The sequence below is a fragment of the Dufourea novaeangliae genome, unplaced genomic scaffold, assembly GCF_001272555.1.
Source record: "Dufourea novaeangliae isolate 0120121106 unplaced genomic scaffold, ASM127255v1 scaffold108, whole genome shotgun sequence".
Lineage (NCBI taxonomy): Eukaryota > Metazoa > Arthropoda > Insecta > Hymenoptera > Halictidae > Dufourea > Dufourea novaeangliae.
This window is the reverse complement of record NW_015374014.1, coordinates 2,998,913-3,015,973: the sequence shown is the minus strand read 5'-3', so window position 1 is coordinate 3,015,973 and position 17,061 is coordinate 2,998,913. Positions and strand designations below refer to the sequence as shown.

At 42.3% G+C, this 17,061-nt stretch overlaps 1 protein-coding gene across 1 annotated transcript in view; it reads right to left on the bottom strand.

The window, feature by feature from the left end:
- LOC107188726 (titin-like) overlaps nucleotides 1-14,777 on the bottom strand; it is a 65,177-nt gene extending 50,400 nt beyond the window's left edge. The window contains exon 1 of the mRNA XM_015577069.1: nucleotides 14,768-14,777. The gene's annotated coding sequence lies outside the window, so the exon portion shown is untranslated. The remainder of the gene's footprint in view (nucleotides 1-14,767) is intronic.
- Between the last annotated feature and the right edge of the window lie 2,284 nt (nucleotides 14,778-17,061).

The window sequence follows — 17,061 nt, the reverse complement described above, 5'->3', positions numbered from 1 at the left end:
AACGCGACGTCGTTAGACAATCGGACGTGGTAATCGATACGTTATAAATGGTATCGTCCCGGCTAGTCGTCCCTTACTCTAGTTCCATGGCAATAGTAATTAAGTTTTACGGCCGGAGTTCTGTGGATCCGAGATGTAACCTGGGGGCGGACATTTCAGCGGCGGGCGATCTATAATAACATCCCCTCGTACCAGGAGTCTATTTCATTTTCAGCGGAACGTTCTGGGGTCGGAAATTTTAAAGTGTATTCTATCTGTTTTAGTGATCAAAACGGCGATGCATCGAAGTGCTTTAAGGTAAAGGGTTTTGAAGTTTCTGGTCGGAGAACATGTTTAATCCTCCGTTGTCACACTGGGTCAAATTGACCCAGAATTTGACTTTGATGTAAAATATCTTTGAGACATCATTAAAAATGGTACTACTGTTTAATGGTACTACAGTGTTAATGTTTAACCATGAAAATATAATCTACAGTGATCAAACTTCATCTCAGAATTTTTTGCGATTTAATTTAACGAATACTTTTTAAACAACAGCTAATTGAATATTGGTTTCAGTCAAATTGAAACAGGTGATGTGACAACGGAAGGTCAAAGATCCATTGTAATGCAAGAATACAGAGCGTTGCCTGTTGGATTGCCTAAAATAAGTAACGATCTACTTATTACTTCGTATTCTTTAACACGTTGACTGCCACAGTGAAAAAGGCCGTACGTAGCCAGACACACTTTATTTCGTTTTTTAAGTCATAAATTGTCGAAAATATTTGAGTTTAGTTAATAGAGACTGTAGGTCTTGTTTTAAATTATACTGCGACATTAATTTCATGCAAACATTTTATAACAGTGTTTAAATAATCCCGACACTTTTCAATGTACGTGTCACCCATATTGGGGTGACGTGGCAGTCAAAGTGTTAAAATATTTAACAATACATTAATTTCAAATTTTCTGATTCTGACGTAAAGGACTTGCAACACACACACACACACACACACACACTTTGAACCTGAAGTCTCTTTTAGAAACTCCTTCTACAGAAAGAAGCACAGTGAATCATTTGAAAGGAACAAAATTTTATGGTTTCTTCTCGACTCTCTTTGAATCGACTTCTTACCAATTCTAGCCAATCGAGGCGTTCAGACCGGCAAAATGTTTCATCTCGCTATTCCGTAGAGACCATACGATGCCTTAATATCAGAGAGCGGCTGGTGTCGATGGCGCAAAAGGTAAGAAAACGCGGCAAGACAGGGCGAAACGGAGTAAAACGACGAACTAGAGGAAAGCCCGCGTAGGGAGGAACTCGAGGGAAAAGAGAAGAACCAGTCGGTTGAAGCCGATGGGGAAAGGAAACGTGGCTCTCTTCCTACTCGGTTCAGATGAAACGACTGAAGTGGAGAGCATAGTCTGTTACTATCTTATTACAAGCCTCCGCAAATGGTCTTCATCAAGGTAAGACCGTGTCCCAGCAGCTCGATGTTTCCTCATCTTTCTTTTCTTTCGTCGTCCCTTCTCTCTGTACCCCCTCCCCCCCTCCCCACGCCCTTCCACCGTCTTCTTTTTTTGTCGATTATTTCTACACCGTCTAGAGAGAGAGAAAAAGAGATTAGAGGAACGAAGGTGGATGACTTTCGGCTCGTGGTGGCTAGCAAGCCGGACAGAAGAGAGGCTCCGATGAAGAAGAGGACTCGAGGATAAGAACGAAAGAGAGGTCGGTTCGACGTTATTAATCTCGGAATGGCCGTCACGCGCGACGACGGTCGTGGTGGTTTCGTCGTGGCGCATCAGGATGGATAGATACGGGAGTACTAGCGTGCCATGACTTCCAGAGTTCATTCTTCATGGTCGAGTGACTTTTGCGTATATATAGGAACGCCCGGACGATTAACGATCGTACCTTCGTTGCGCTCGTTAAGCGACATTTTCTTTTCCTTTTCGAGATGAGCAACGAGTGGGGGGGGGGGCACTGGCGCTGGAGGAGAAGGAGAAGAAGAAGGAGGAGATGAAACTGGTACACCTGAGATCATCCCCTTGGCCGAAGACGAATGATCCGGGCCCCAGGTTGGATACATTATCGCTATGTGTGCGAGCTCCAGGCTGCACGAGCACAGGGCGACACTTTCGTAGAATCGTGGATCGAGTCCGTGACGACGATGGCGATCTGGAAGAGGTTCTCGAGCCAAGGTCGTACGACTAATAATAACTCGGTGGGCAGGAATCGATTTCCACACGAATCACGACCAGACTCGAACCAGAACGAACACGGTAGGATGGCGGTTCGGTTCGCTGGAATCCTACGCGATCTTTAATTATGTATCGATAGTTTCATTTCATCGATTAGGTTGCTCCACACGGACCATATTCGAGGGCTTACGAAACGTGTCAACAGAGTCGTGGGTGTGTCGTTTGACAGTGAAAGCTAGAAATTTTCGATTGCTTCATCCTTATTGGAGCTAATTGGATTATTTTTTATAGAGCAAGGCAGGACAGTATTCCAACATTCGTTATGTAACGATTATGCAATTTGTCGCGATAAATTACATGTATGTATACTATCGGACCGCCACTAAATGAATACATGGAGGTGGTATAATAGAGTAAAATTGTTCTATTAACACAGTATTAAAGACGAATATTCAATCAAAGTAATCGGGAAAGGTATTGAATTCTGCGATTTTTAATTTAGTCGATATCTTCTCTTGTGCGCAAAACAGTAGATATACATACTGGAAAATGTGTCCAATAAAAAAGAATACGACAATGCTCTTTCATCATAATAGTTTATTGTTCACTGAGGTTGATTTCTGAGGTATTGTACCTACAGAGTGATTGAGAGAGAGAGATGGAGCAGCAATTTCTTAGAATTAATATTCTAGGTCTAATATTTTACTAGGCAATTGATATCACCACTTGTCGTCTTATTAAGATTTAGTGAAACTGAAGGTATTAACGTCGAAAAGGAAAATAAGTACGAACGAAAAGGAAAATCAATCTCGTATTAACGTAGAACACCTTTCGTAGAAACAACGTATCTTCTTCACAAATTATTTCTAAACCTTTATTCGAATTATTTCGAAATTTGTTTAAGGTCAAGTTAAATTTACCTTCACCAATGATTTTCAGGTGAATTGGAAGAATGCATAAATTTCCATTATTGCCAATAGGTTGCCAAGGTGAGATAATTAAACGCATAATTGCACACGGTTAGAAGATATTTATCCCAACGGATAACTTCATTGGGATTTATAGAAAATGGAACGTGATCGGGCAACCGTGCACCGGGGCCGTTATATAATTTTCAATTAGCCCATTGCCAACGAGTTTTTCTCTGTTCTCTTACGCAAATGATCGTGCGAATATTCTGACAACAATCGTAGGAAGTGATGGGTAGGGTATGGATGGCCATACGAAGATCCACGTACCGGTGACTGTGCCGATCGTGGGGATTTCCTATGTGTCACGGTTCCGCTCTATTTTCTGACGAAACGTGAAATTGGTGTAAAATAAAATAAAAAGTGATCTATCCTGAATGATCGCGTCGAACGTTCGAATATTCACAGATCTATCGCGAGTGGTCCGGTTTTCTATGAAATTCTGTTCCGTTATATCATCATTTCGAGTCTTAATTGTTTCGTGTAAACGAAAGGATACACCAATGGTTCGTACGAACGAGCGAAGTACACACGCAGACTATCATACGCTTCTCGAACGTACCACGAGATCGTCTAATGGCGTTAAAGCAGAAACTAAGCATCGGGTTAGAAAATTTACCGTTACGAGGAGGCCGATTACCATTCGAGATTAGTTCGCAGCTCGAGATCGTGTCTATATCTGCCCGTGGATGTTACACGCTCCTTTTTCTCCTTGCGTTCAGATTAAAACGGCCGACTGGTATACGTTTCATCAACGGTAAAGTTCCATCAATTCTCCCGGAATTTGTATCTGCCATGGCCACGATATCGTATCACGAGGCCCCTTCGTTTGACCAGTTCGTAAATCGTTGTTCCCGCGATCCACCTTCGCTCGGGAATTAACCATAAATTGTGTAATCGGACAGAATTCAAATTACGCCCCGTTAGACGACTGCCTTGCCTTTGCCAATTCGCAGACGAGATAGTAGCAAGAGCGACAGGATTATCGGGGCTACTATGCGGACATTCCGCGGAGATTGTTTCGTGAAATGTGGGAATAGTTTCGCAGACGAGTTCATTAGGAAAAACCGAAGAAATAAGTCTGTGCAAATGTGTAATAAATTCACTGAAACGTTCATATTGAAAATTTCATAAGATGCAAGTGATAAATAAAACATTCAAGTTAACTTCAAAATTTTCAGTCTAACTGATTAAAAAAATGTAAATTTTAATGTCTTCCTTGCACAATTGAATATCATATGACACAATATATGTTATTAATTGCTGTGACGTTGAATTAGTGCAATTAATACAGAACCGCACAACACTGTCTATTGAAACGACAAATCTTTTTTTAAGGGTACACATTTTGTTGAATATTTACGATATGATTGTGAAACATACTCAAAATTATCTGTCATAACCAGTACCTTCTGTGTATTGATTTTTTTGAATAAAAGATGAAGTGTATTTCTTGTAGTAATATCATGTAACTGGAGAACATAATCGAACATCAAAACTGTAGAATAAATTTAATTTTTACCCGTTACTTTGGTATTTTCATGCACAAAATTCCGTCCATTTTTACTACTGCTTCAAGTATCTTACAATTTTTCCCTGTCCCATCATGTACTTTATGAAACGGTCACTGCATTCTAATTATCAATAAAAGGAATATTTTCTACCGACATAATCTGAAATTATGGCCATTTTTTATTCAGCCTCCAGTATACGGAATCCTTAATATTCCGTTAAATCGACGATCGACGGTGGATGACGTCACGAAAAAAATTCCCGAATCATCGTGGCTCCTTGCGCCAAGTTGTTTCGCGTGGCGCGAAAAAGTCACGAGGTCGAAATCACGATTTCGTTTCTCATTAACCGAACACCGTACGGCCTCGAGCGTGCCCACGATGAGCCGAAGAACAGTACGAACGAACGGCCCCGTTGATCTGATCGCCTTCGTCTTTAATTCGCTGTATAATGTTACGCGCTATTGTACTTAATTCCATTGCTCTTACGGTACCAGCCTTCCCCAGAAACCCCCCTGCTCTGCACTCTTTTATTCCTAGCCATAATAAATAACCGCGCGCGGTCTTCGAAGATGCACCGAATATGGTAGATTCGCTGGGAATTGAATCGCGGTCGTGGTAACGGAACGATTCGATCCTCGAAACACGGTAATCATAGCTGACTGCTCGACGAGTCGAAGTAGTTTTCGAGATATTAGAAATTATGAAAAATTGAACGCGCTTGACGATATTTAATTTTCAAACGGTTTGTATGCAGAACGATATTCGTGATGAAAATATTACGCAGCTGATTAACGAGGTATTCGATACATTTTTTGTCTTTTTCATTTTAAGAGACTAATATAAAGAATTTTGCAATTATTTTCACTTTCTGATTCCTGTTTGCTTCGTGCTTTGATCTTATATTTTATTAGATTGTAATGTAGTGTTGCTTCGGTACCATTCTCATATCTTAACGAAATCGTTAGAAGACACACAACGGTAGATTCATACAAATTAGTAGGTGTTAATAAATTCAGAAGTGTACTGAATACGAAGGATGTATTCTTTTACTCTTTTGTTATAGAGAGACTACTAGAGATGGACTACTCGAACAAAAAGATTTATGTTTACTTCTGACGGACCATGAAATACAGTTGAATGCGAAGACATGTTATTTGGAGCAGTCTCTGTATGAATACAAAAATATTGAAATTTCGCGAAATTTTTTATAAAATGTATTATCAATTCCCTAGTAGCATATGGTTGGCCAACGGTATTCAACAGTTGGGAGTTAGTTGAAATATAGTTAGTGTTTTTGCCTACAAATTCCCAAAATAAGGCCTACGACGAAAAAGTTATGACAATTTGCCAACGAATATCAAATGTTTGGCTTACAATTATTATAGTTGGTTCATTAACAAGAAATTTACAATGATAATACAATATTGGCCTACCCAAAGTTTGCCAACATTTAAATATAGTCTTGAAGACGTCAGAAACGTTGCTACAACCAAAAACTTGTTATTATATTTCGAACTGATTTTTTGTTTTCTTATTTATGAATATACTCTCAATTTGTTATTGTCACGCAACACATTTGACATTTGAAATTGTATGAAAATAGAGCCAGGGGACGGATGATTGGAAATAACATATAATAATTATTTGTGATAATTAGCTACATGTATAAATTGTACATAACAAATTGCAAAGGTAACTTTGGTGGTAAAACACTTGGTTACCTGTTTAATATACATAATTATTATAACAAGTAATTATTATAAATAATATTTCCAGTGTTATACTCATTCAAATATTTTTAAAGGATTTTATGGAAGTGTAGTATAGCCAACTGTCTTCCCATTATTGCTTTATTGTAGATACTCAACAATTGGCCTTACAAAAAGAAATCCTTCGTATTATAATGACGTGGCCCTACGTTGCGTATGATCGTTGGGCCAGTTGCCCCAGGCAAAAAGGGTGACAATTCTAACTGTTGGCCAACCAATACTGCATCAAAGACCCATCAAAATCCCAACAATAATTGCTACAAGGGTTATCAGAACACGCCGATTGTGGCCCCTGGGTACCCATTATTTACGAAGGATTTGTCAATAGCCCTGAAGAACAAAACATAAAACGGAACAATCTATATGTAGTGCCCCATTACGCGGCTTAATAAAACGGCTCCGACAACCTGTTACCGGATTATTTCGGTGAATAAACGACGAACGTCGCGTGCACGTCCCGCCTTCTTTGTAGGCCGGGCAGAAAGAATGCCCAGAAGAGGAAACAGAGAGAGAATGAGAGAGAGAAGGAAAGGGGAAAAACGACGAATAGGTCACCGACCGACCGGTTGTCACTGACAATTCCGCCGAGCGACAGGTATGCCCACATTTTTAGAGGAACTAGGCCAATAGTGCAGGTTCACTAAACCACTGCAAACTGGATTGTACCTTTATTTTCGTTCCTTCCGTCAGCGAGCCCTAAAATATTTCAGGTCACCAGTCCTCTGACCGAATTATACAGAAAGAGCGTGTCTCGTGGCGGTGCACTTAGTCATCCTCGAAGGATTCTTTCCGTGCACGATCATTCTTTCTTCGATTTTGTTCTCTTTCGAATTCCTCGGCGCGAGTGAATCAGCCAATGGATTCGGTCGAAACGAGACAATTCGGAGGCAATGCTTCGTGGGCAGTGTTCCTTTTGGTGTGAAAGTGTCGGATCGGAATAATAATTGCTCTTACCGCGTGAAAATAAACGGTAGTGGTTGCGTTTTCGACTGTGGTTTCATTGGAGACTTTCGACATTACAACACTGGTTTGCTGTTATATTGGTCAAGCTTTAATTAGAAAATAGCGAATAATTCTTTGTTTAAAATAATAATCGATAATCTTTAGATGAGAAGTCAAGTCTCCAGAATACGATTAGCTTCAATATTTTCTTTCAAAAGATTGACGTATTCTTACAATATATGGTTGCGTTTTAACACGTTAACTATCATAATACAGAGAATTGTAAAACATTTTTGTAATCATTCGTGAAGCTAGACTGATTTTAGCCGTTGCTTCCTAAGCCAAAGCTTTCCTAATGCAATGAATTATAACTATTCTATCTCAAAGTACACTTCACCGTAATAATTCTTCGAAGATCAATTTCTGTAGCAATTAACGAGGGTTATGGATTTCCTTAAACGTTATTTTCTCAAACATTTACAATCCTAATAAAATCTATACGCTTCGTTAACTGCTACAGATAATGCTAAAGAAATTGATCTTCAAAGAATTATTATGCTCCAGTTCTTATATTTTTCTCCGGTACAGTACCTATCTCGATAAAATCAGCTCACTGTTATACAGTTTAAGAAATTATAGACAATAGCTCTCTAGTGCAACGGAGATGAGATTTATCAATTAATACGTAGACGATGGCCGGGACAGGGTAATGTGAACAAAATCGAGTTGGTCGATTAACGTTCTGAAACCCGTTCGTGAGCTCGTACAATACGTGCGATGAGTCCAAAGCTCGTCCCTCCGAGGCGATTCGTGCGCGCATTGAAATTCCCTCGGATCTCGGTCGGACAGAGTAGCCGATTTTTATCGAGTACACGACTGGTTACCGTGCAGAGCTCATAAACCGCATTCGACATCAGGGCACGGGCAGCCACGTAAGGAATACGAAGTATCACAAGGTAAACCCATTCGTGGTATTTCAATCGGCTGGGACAGAAACCGTTCGAAACCCGTTCAGACCCACGGACCGTACGCAACGAACTCTTGTAAAACCGTGCCGCGTGTGTTCCTCTACAACCGTCGCGTGTCCACTACAACCTCATAATAGTACTATAGGTATACATTTATTTTAATCAACGGTGTATCACACCGTTTTTCGTGGTATCGTTTTAAACTGAACTGATTTGAAACTTCGTTCCACCGGCAACTATCGTTTCGGTAAATATTTTTGTACAGAAAGTTAGTTAAAAAATCCCTTTAACGGTGAAATTTTGTTATGGAAATATGTGTATCTGCGTGCGTAATTAAAATCAAGCGATGACTAGTATATTCGTTACACACAGAGTAAATGCACCTATTGTAAATTTGAATTACATTCTAAGAAAATGGCAAATACTACGATATAGTTTACTTAAAAAAAACAATTTTATTGTTTCAAAATCCATTAATATAACAACTATTATTAATACAAATTTAAAACATTTGTAATTATAAAAATTAAAAAATTCACATTCATGAACACCTTGCACTATTTGATTCCTTTATTCTAATAAATGAAATATAGCTTTTAATTTTTACTAAAATGTCAATTTTTATAGCAAAAAGCATTTTATTTTTTCACATGACGAGTATACTCGCTAACTACCGTTAAACGATTAAGGAACTGGATTACATATTTCAGTTGAAACTTGCACGAGTAAAAAGCAGTGGAATACTAATTTGAACAGAGAACAATTGGATAGCCAATAAACGATTTCCTATTACAAATCTCTGATAAGCAATAATAACGTTTTCTGTCTGTGGACACGCATCGACAGTTACAATCTCGTTGCTTCCTTGAAATTCCATCGCGAACTCCGCGTGCAATCCGCGAAACTGACGGAAAATCGATAGTCCTCTGTTTTCCGTGACGGTTCGTGGTACCTATTTCACGTCGTAAGAAAATTATCGAACGTTTCTATTCCTGGGTCCATCCGACGAGTCAACGACCGACCGTTCGAGCACATTCTGCACGGTTCACATTCATTCATGTTTGCGTGTCCGAGACCGTATCCAAATTCTGAGATAATCGTGGGAGGAAAGACGATGTCCACGTGTGTTTCAACTGCCACACAAGATTCGGCTGCGCGGCGCTTCGAGGCGTGACGCTGAATTAGCACTCGGCCCGAGGACGTGTGCTTGGAATATTAGAAACGTATCGACGGTACCGCAAACTCCGTGCGAATAGAACCCGATTCCACGGTTACTAGTTCCAAAAAATTGGTATTCTATTCTCGCTCGATTTTGTAAAGCGGATAGCACCTTCAGGTGTTACGAGAGGTATTATCGATATTTAACACATTGATTGGCAGATGAATATCTCGCCAGAAAAGTTCTAACGAAAGACTGACTTGCCATTAAATTTTAACTGACGATCTTCACGATCCAAAAATCGAAATTTAGTGGTGGGAGTTGTTAATTTATTAGTTTGCCCGGTAATACAAAATCTGAAATTTTAGGAGATATTAGCAGCCTACTAAAATTTTCACATTATTTTTAATAATATATCAATTATAAATTTTCTATTAAAATTTAATTTAATTTCAATTAAAATTTATCACGATGTTTACTTGTTACACTATTTTGTTTATTAATTTTTTAATTGTTATAAAGAGTTGCATCGCTCATACGTCGATAACATATGGCAGCCGTAGTGTCAATCTGGGATTAAGGAAACCGTTGAGAAGGAAACACTCGTTATGAATCTGTTTTTCCAATGACGGAAAATTCTTCGAAGACTAAGAGGAAATTTTCGAATTTACGGTCGTCAACGTTTACCGCGAATGAATAATTGATCGATGCTTTTCAGCTTCCCTGGCACGGCGAATATAGAATTTCACAGGCTGATGGGCCGAGACTCCGGTGTTCGATATTTTTAATAGCTCTTTTTTCAATACCGGCCAAGCCTCTGCCCGACGAGGAAATCTTCCTTTTTGAAAGGTTATTCAGCACGTCGATGGAACGAGCTCTTTTGATGTGCGATAGGTTTTAAACAGTTCGACGCTCAAAAAGATGAGCCACAGAGTTCAACGACTGAGATGTAACAGCTCATGCTCGACGAGACTTTTAGATACAACGGTAACAATAAAATTAGACCTAAAGAAACAACTCCAAATTGATGAAACATTCGATTGAAAATAACGAGGTGAAAACACAAATATATTCCAGTTGAATTAAAATGTTATATCCCATTTCAATGGATTTGAAAATTTAAATTCCATTGATTTAACACTGATACATTAACGTAAAAGTGGGACAAGAGATACGTGAAATATGTTAACTTTATGAATCATTGTGTATTCAGATTATTAAAACATTTTCCATCAAAGACGCAGTTTTTCCGTGAAGGTATTCAAAACTTGTTTGCAAAATAGCGGAACGTTATCGCTAACAAAGCCAAATACGCGACTGACGGAGAATAAACCAAACCAGATTACTTATTCTCGCGTAAGCAAAGATTATTTTAAAAAGCATCGGTTCGTAAGGTCTGCGCAGACTGTCAATCTTAATTATGATTCTGATTTTCGAATACCGATAAAGGGTTGAAATTCAGAATCCAGAATCTAATAATTCCTACTGACTTTTCACACAACTCATATTAAAAGGAAGAAAATTGAAGAAATAATTAAAATTTAGAGCCTGGAATCCAATAATTCTTAGTGACAGTTTATTCAATTTATATCGATGGAAATATAATTTGATAAAGATTTTCAATGCTGAAGAAGTTGAAAGCACTTCTTTGTCCTTTCCCAAAAGCAGCGCGACGGTCGCCCGACCCAAATTCGTGTCATCTCTCGGGTTTTTACCGTTTCGTGTGGGTCTACGTGATCCAAACGACTGCTCGAGCGAAGAACCGAACGCACAGGGCCGTCGCCACCGCCGCTGTGCGAACATCACACAACGAAAATTTCTTGCGCAACGATTACAGGCTCATACTTTCACTACGATCGCGGTGTCTGTTATATTTTTGGTAGGAAATCGGTTGCCATGACGCTAATCGCCCGGTTCTGCATGCATCGGTTGCTCGGGAACTGGAGTAACTTTGCAGGGAACACCGAGCGAGGACTTCGGGAATCCTGTGCACGCCATTACTGATCGCGTGTCGTGCCAAGAAGTTGTGCGACACCGTTTTCAGGGCTCGCGGAATCGAACTAACAAACTACCAGCGACAAGAGAGCTAAGCGTTTCAGGAAGCAGAAATTAAAGGGAAGAAAAGAAAAATATGCCTGGCAATTACCGTGCACTATGTCCCTCGATTTATAATGGCGGACTTCAGCTCGGTTGTTTTGGAAACGAGAATTCAACTTCTCCGTTTCCTTTTAACCAATATAATATTCTATCTTCCCTGAGTTCCGCTTTACCACAAATTTGCAACGGTCGAATAATTGAAGCGACTATTAATTTGAGTATGAAGTTGTTGTTTCAAAGACTACATATCATTAATGAGAAAGGATACGTCGATTATAATCATGATATTTGCACAACATAAAACAATGTTATACAGTCGATTCCGTTTACTAATAAATAAGTACTAAATTTATTATTCTTTTAAGTTAAATAATCCGCAATTACCGTTCTAAAATTGCTAATATTTTCATTGAGATCAAAGTATTGTTATTTATGAGTTTTCGTGGTACGTAATAGCTCACGTTTGAATCATTCTGATCGTAGTTATGCAAAAATCTTTTTCCCTTTCTTCCACGATCAATTGCAATCAAGCGAACCCGGAGAATCGATTCTCCACGGTGATTGCTCGCTGTTCGCGTGCCTTGGATCGCTTCTTACTTACACTCCATTACTCTATTTCATTTTCGTTGTCCCGTCTAACGAGCACCGGATTCCCCGCAACACACGGCCAGAAGACGGTCTCGGTAATTAGCGTTTAGTAATTAGCAATTAGCCGGTTGAACCGTAGGCAAGAAGCCGGGTAATCAGCGTATTGTACAGAGGATGAAGGAAATACGCATGCAAATTGTACGCTCGTAATCGCGGAGTAGAATTTTTTCTCTTTCGAGACGATCTCCTTCCACTGATTACAATTCCATTCCGCAAAACGATCGATCCGAATAAAAGCATCTTATAACTTGCTCAGAACCATCTACGTAAATTCTAGGAAATAAGTGGAAAACCTGAATTCTCGAGAAAATCTATGAATTTCGTAGATCAGACTTCAGAAAGTATAAAAACAATAATTTATAGAATGTCCATTTTAGTGTCTGAAACGTTCCAGATCCAGCTTCATAGTGAATGGTTTTTTAAGACAAAGCTGAATACGAACAAATTATATCGTGCGTTTGCCTAGCTTTGTAAACGTATAGTTACTGCCTCGAACAAATAATTTCGAGGCACATAGCTTACCGCGGATTAGCAACTTTAGTCACTCTCTTCATCCAGAAATCGAGACCAGACTACTTTTTCGGTGTCGAAACGGTACCTAGCCCGTTATGCGCTCCCGATTTCGTCGCCGCACTAGTCTTCAACTATGCCATATTACAACCACCGAACAGGAGTTGCATCCAAATACACTCAGGGTTATCGACTCCCCGGCGTATCCACGGAAATTCCTACCGCGTGAAATAGAAACAACAGGTTCCCCGCGATAATTAATGGTCGCATAATTAATCGGTCGTGGCGTTTATAAGCCGCGTAGGTGTAGCCGAGTAAATCGTTGATTAGAAAATCCCCGGCCGTTTCCTGGCGAGGGGTGATTCGCCCGCGCACACACGTATACTGGCGCTCACGCTCTCGTCGACATGATCGTGATCATGGATCGTAATGCAATCGCGACTTCTCCGGCGTACTTCGACCGTGACAAATTCATTCTCCTCTATTCTGTTCTCTCGCCGAGCATCGCCACCTCTCCGTTAGCGGATTCCATCCGTTTCGAACGGAACGGAACGATCCGCGTTCCAACAGTGGAAGCATCGCAGCTCGTGTTTACAATTAATTCCGAGCACCGATCTTTCCTCGTCGTCGCGTCCGTCGAAAGAGATTCGATTCACCGCAGGAGTTCGATGCTCGATCACGCGCGGCGTCGTCACCCGGCGGCCCATTCCCATCGAATGGAAGAATCGTTCGCGGCGAACAGGGCCACAAAAGGGGTCCTGCTATAAGTATAGGACTCTCCTCTCCTGGTTTATATTTTTCGTTTCTGTTGCCCGCGTCGTTCACGGGGAACGATCCATTATTCTCCGATCCCTGGAATTCTTTCTGACTCATTATGTCGGCGTGCGTTCCACCCGCGGACCCTGCTTTATATTCCGGCTGGTCCAGCCACGGGAAAATCGATACAATTTCGGCTGTTCGCCCCTTCCCCTTTGTTCGGAACGAACGGAACGATCGGACCTCGGCTGGATCCGGACCTACGCGTATAACTCCCGAGGTTTCGACGGTTCGATCTAATAAACGGTTTCGTACGACGGTCCGTGTGTAGAACGGAGCGTAGAGAATTCTTTCCCGGACGGTCTCGATTCTTCTTTTACCCTTTCTCTCTCTTTTCGAAGTAATTTAGGAACACGGTCGTTAACGATACTACCTTGTTGGTATTCAGACACTGTCTCCTAATTGTACGTAGTGTTCGTGCACGTCCGACTAGGCCTTCGCGGCTGTAAGTCGACACGCATACCCTATTGTACGCCGGTTTGAATTATTTAGGCCCGGGCCCTCTTTGACTCTGTTTCACGGAGTTCGACCGGTCCATCGTCGCGTGACCGCATGCATGAACATGCGAGTTAAACGATCGGCTGCCCGCCGTTGAATTCGATTCGATCGCAACCGTTCCGGAGATCCACCGAACGCGAGTCATTTCGAATCCGAAAGAGCAGCTCGTACGCGTAACAGGTGTAATTCCGACGCGTCCGTCGACTATTGTGCACCCGACATTTCGATTTATCAATGGCTCCCGAATAGCTCACGTCGATCCCAATCCTGATCGCGATTCGAAAACGGATCACTTCTCTACGCACTATTCTCAGGCATGGAGCTAGTCGTCGGCCCGACGAATCGAACCGACTCTTCTCTTGCACATACTTCCGGTGAGAGAACACTTTTGAGATCAAGACATATCCCGTGGCGAGGCACATATTGTCACAGTCCATAAAATCCACGGGGAGTAACGACGACGACGACGACGACGAGGAGAAACAGGCGGACTTGTCCTTGATATCGTGAGCATCAGCACAGCGCAACAGAATCACTGATCTTGATCACTTGATATCACCAGTATATACGAGGAGAAGCCGCGAAGCAGCGCGCGCGTACATACGTGTCGCGTACACTTGTCCAACCCTTGTTCGCAGGGTGGTTTTCAACGCACCAGAATAGTCCTCACTGGTTTTCGAGATGGGAGACTTACCTATCCAGGACGATCGTCGACGATGGACGACTCTGACGATCCTTTCCAACGACGTGTTCTCCTCCGGGCGCACGGACGGCTCGATCGTGAGTCAAGGAAGCCAGAACCCGTGTCGCGGACTGTTCGTTTCGGGGCTCTCGGATGAACTCTCGTCGCACTTGACCGGAAGGTTCGCTCGACGGGGAAACGTCCTTCGCGTGAACCAATCTAAACTACCAAAACGAAACGGGGGTGGCGGGTGGGGGAGGACGATCGGTTACCCGTACAAAACGTCGGACCAGGGGACACACCGAAATGATTTTAGTCTTTCTCTTTCTTCCTCGCTCGCTCCTCTCTCGCACCCTCTAAACGAGCGTGTGCGAGTTCAGAGCGTGTTTCGTCTCCCGGTATCCCAGTCCCTCTCTTTCTCGTTCTGTCCCCTCAAAATCACCGCGACACCGCACCGAACAGAAGTGAACTACTCGTGCGCCGCCGGTTCACGGTACCTTAAATACCTTGGCAGTCGCGCCGCCGCCACCGCCGCCGCCGCCGCCGCAGCAGGCCACCGCCACCACCGCTGTGCGTCGTGCGGCCCCCTACCTCAAACTCGCCCCACGCCGCGCGCGCCGATTGGCGAGGGAGAGGAGCCGATGTGTGTGCCCGTCGGCTACACCGGACCCATCCTCTCTTCTTCTCTCGTGTTCCTGTTATCCTCCTTCTCTCTCTCTCTCTCTCTCTCTCTCTCTCTCTCTCTCTCTCTCTCTCTCTTCTTTTCTCCCTCTCCTCCCAGCCCTTCTCCCTTCTCGGTTCAATCTTTTCTTCATTCTCTTTTCCCCCTTCGCGCGTAACCGTGCGTTTCACTCTTTACGAACGTCTTCCTTTTTTCACCTCCCTGTTTCTCTCCACCCGAGACTCCCGTCCGTTCCCCCTTCGACCATCGGTAATTCAACCACCGACCGAGCGTCCGCGGGTCTCTGACTCCACGGCACACTCGGTTCTTCTTATTCTACTCTTTCATTTTTCTGTAACCCTTTTGTCGAAGGAATCCCAGACGGGAATTTGAAGGGTACATGTCTCGCCGTTCGGCTCGATACATTCGACCGTAGTCTCGAGCGCCTATCCTGTCGGGCGGCACGTCACCGCGCCGTGGATCCTTCGAGGGTCGGTCGGTCTCGCACGCCGGAGTCAGAGGACGAGGAAGAGTCACCGTAGAGAGCCGGTACTAGCCGGCTGCGCAATCGTGTCTGCGCAACAGCCGCAGGAGCCGCGGACTTTGCCTGGCGTCGCGCATTCGCGTTCCGCACGTCGTTGCGAGCGCATCTTGTTTTTGGTCGGAGTTTTTGACTTTTTCCGTTGATCATCCGTTGATCGTAGCAAGTTCGCGGCGGGCTACTCGATTCGAGACCATCGAAATCTCGGTACCGATCCACCAATGCTGCCTGTGTTCGATGAAAGTTTGAATCACACGTTCACGCATCTTTCTAATTTCGTATAATTCAATTAATCAGATTTCGTTTTCGATGACTGGTGTCCATGATCCAGATGTATATGTCTCGACGTAGGAATTCGACGAAAGTGCATTGAAAATGTAGAATAAGTAAAATCTTAAGGTATATCCATGATCATCGTATGATTCATGGACAGCGTATCCGGCATCTAAGGACGATGTCGAAATTATGTTAATATCTGAACGGCAATCCATTTTGACATATTTGTCCGTGGGACCGGTAAATGCCGTTGGATACTGAAATCGCTGACTCACTATTGGTCAGCACGTTGATTAACACGGGGGGGGGGGGGCGAGATTCTACGGTTCTTGAAACGAATCGGCACCGTTCGAAGTTCCCGGAACGTCTCTGCTTTGGTACCGTTCCTTGAATCTTTGAACTACGACGAATTGATCTCCGTCAGAAGTTTCCATTTATTTATTTTCTCTATAGTCCTAACCTTCGATACCGTATACTTTCTACAATTCAGAGAGATAGAAGGATCTACGTCGGGGTTTACCCCGGAATTCTCCGAAACATTTAGATTCCGTGAGTTCAGGTTCGTTCGTTGCTCTCCGTTTTGAGTTTCTCAAGCAGTGGTACTGATCGTTTCGTTTAGGTGCTTGATAAATGATACATTCTCGGTACGAATGTTATGCGGATTTTAAATATTGTACCCTTTGTTGGTAGCGAGGTAGATTAGTTATTACATTCTTAGCTGTTACAGATTTTATTCGAAAAAATTACGCACACAGACGTGATTAATTTTTTGCCGAATGTGATCATTTTCTTATAGAAGACTTCTTTCTTCATACTAGTTCTTAGTTT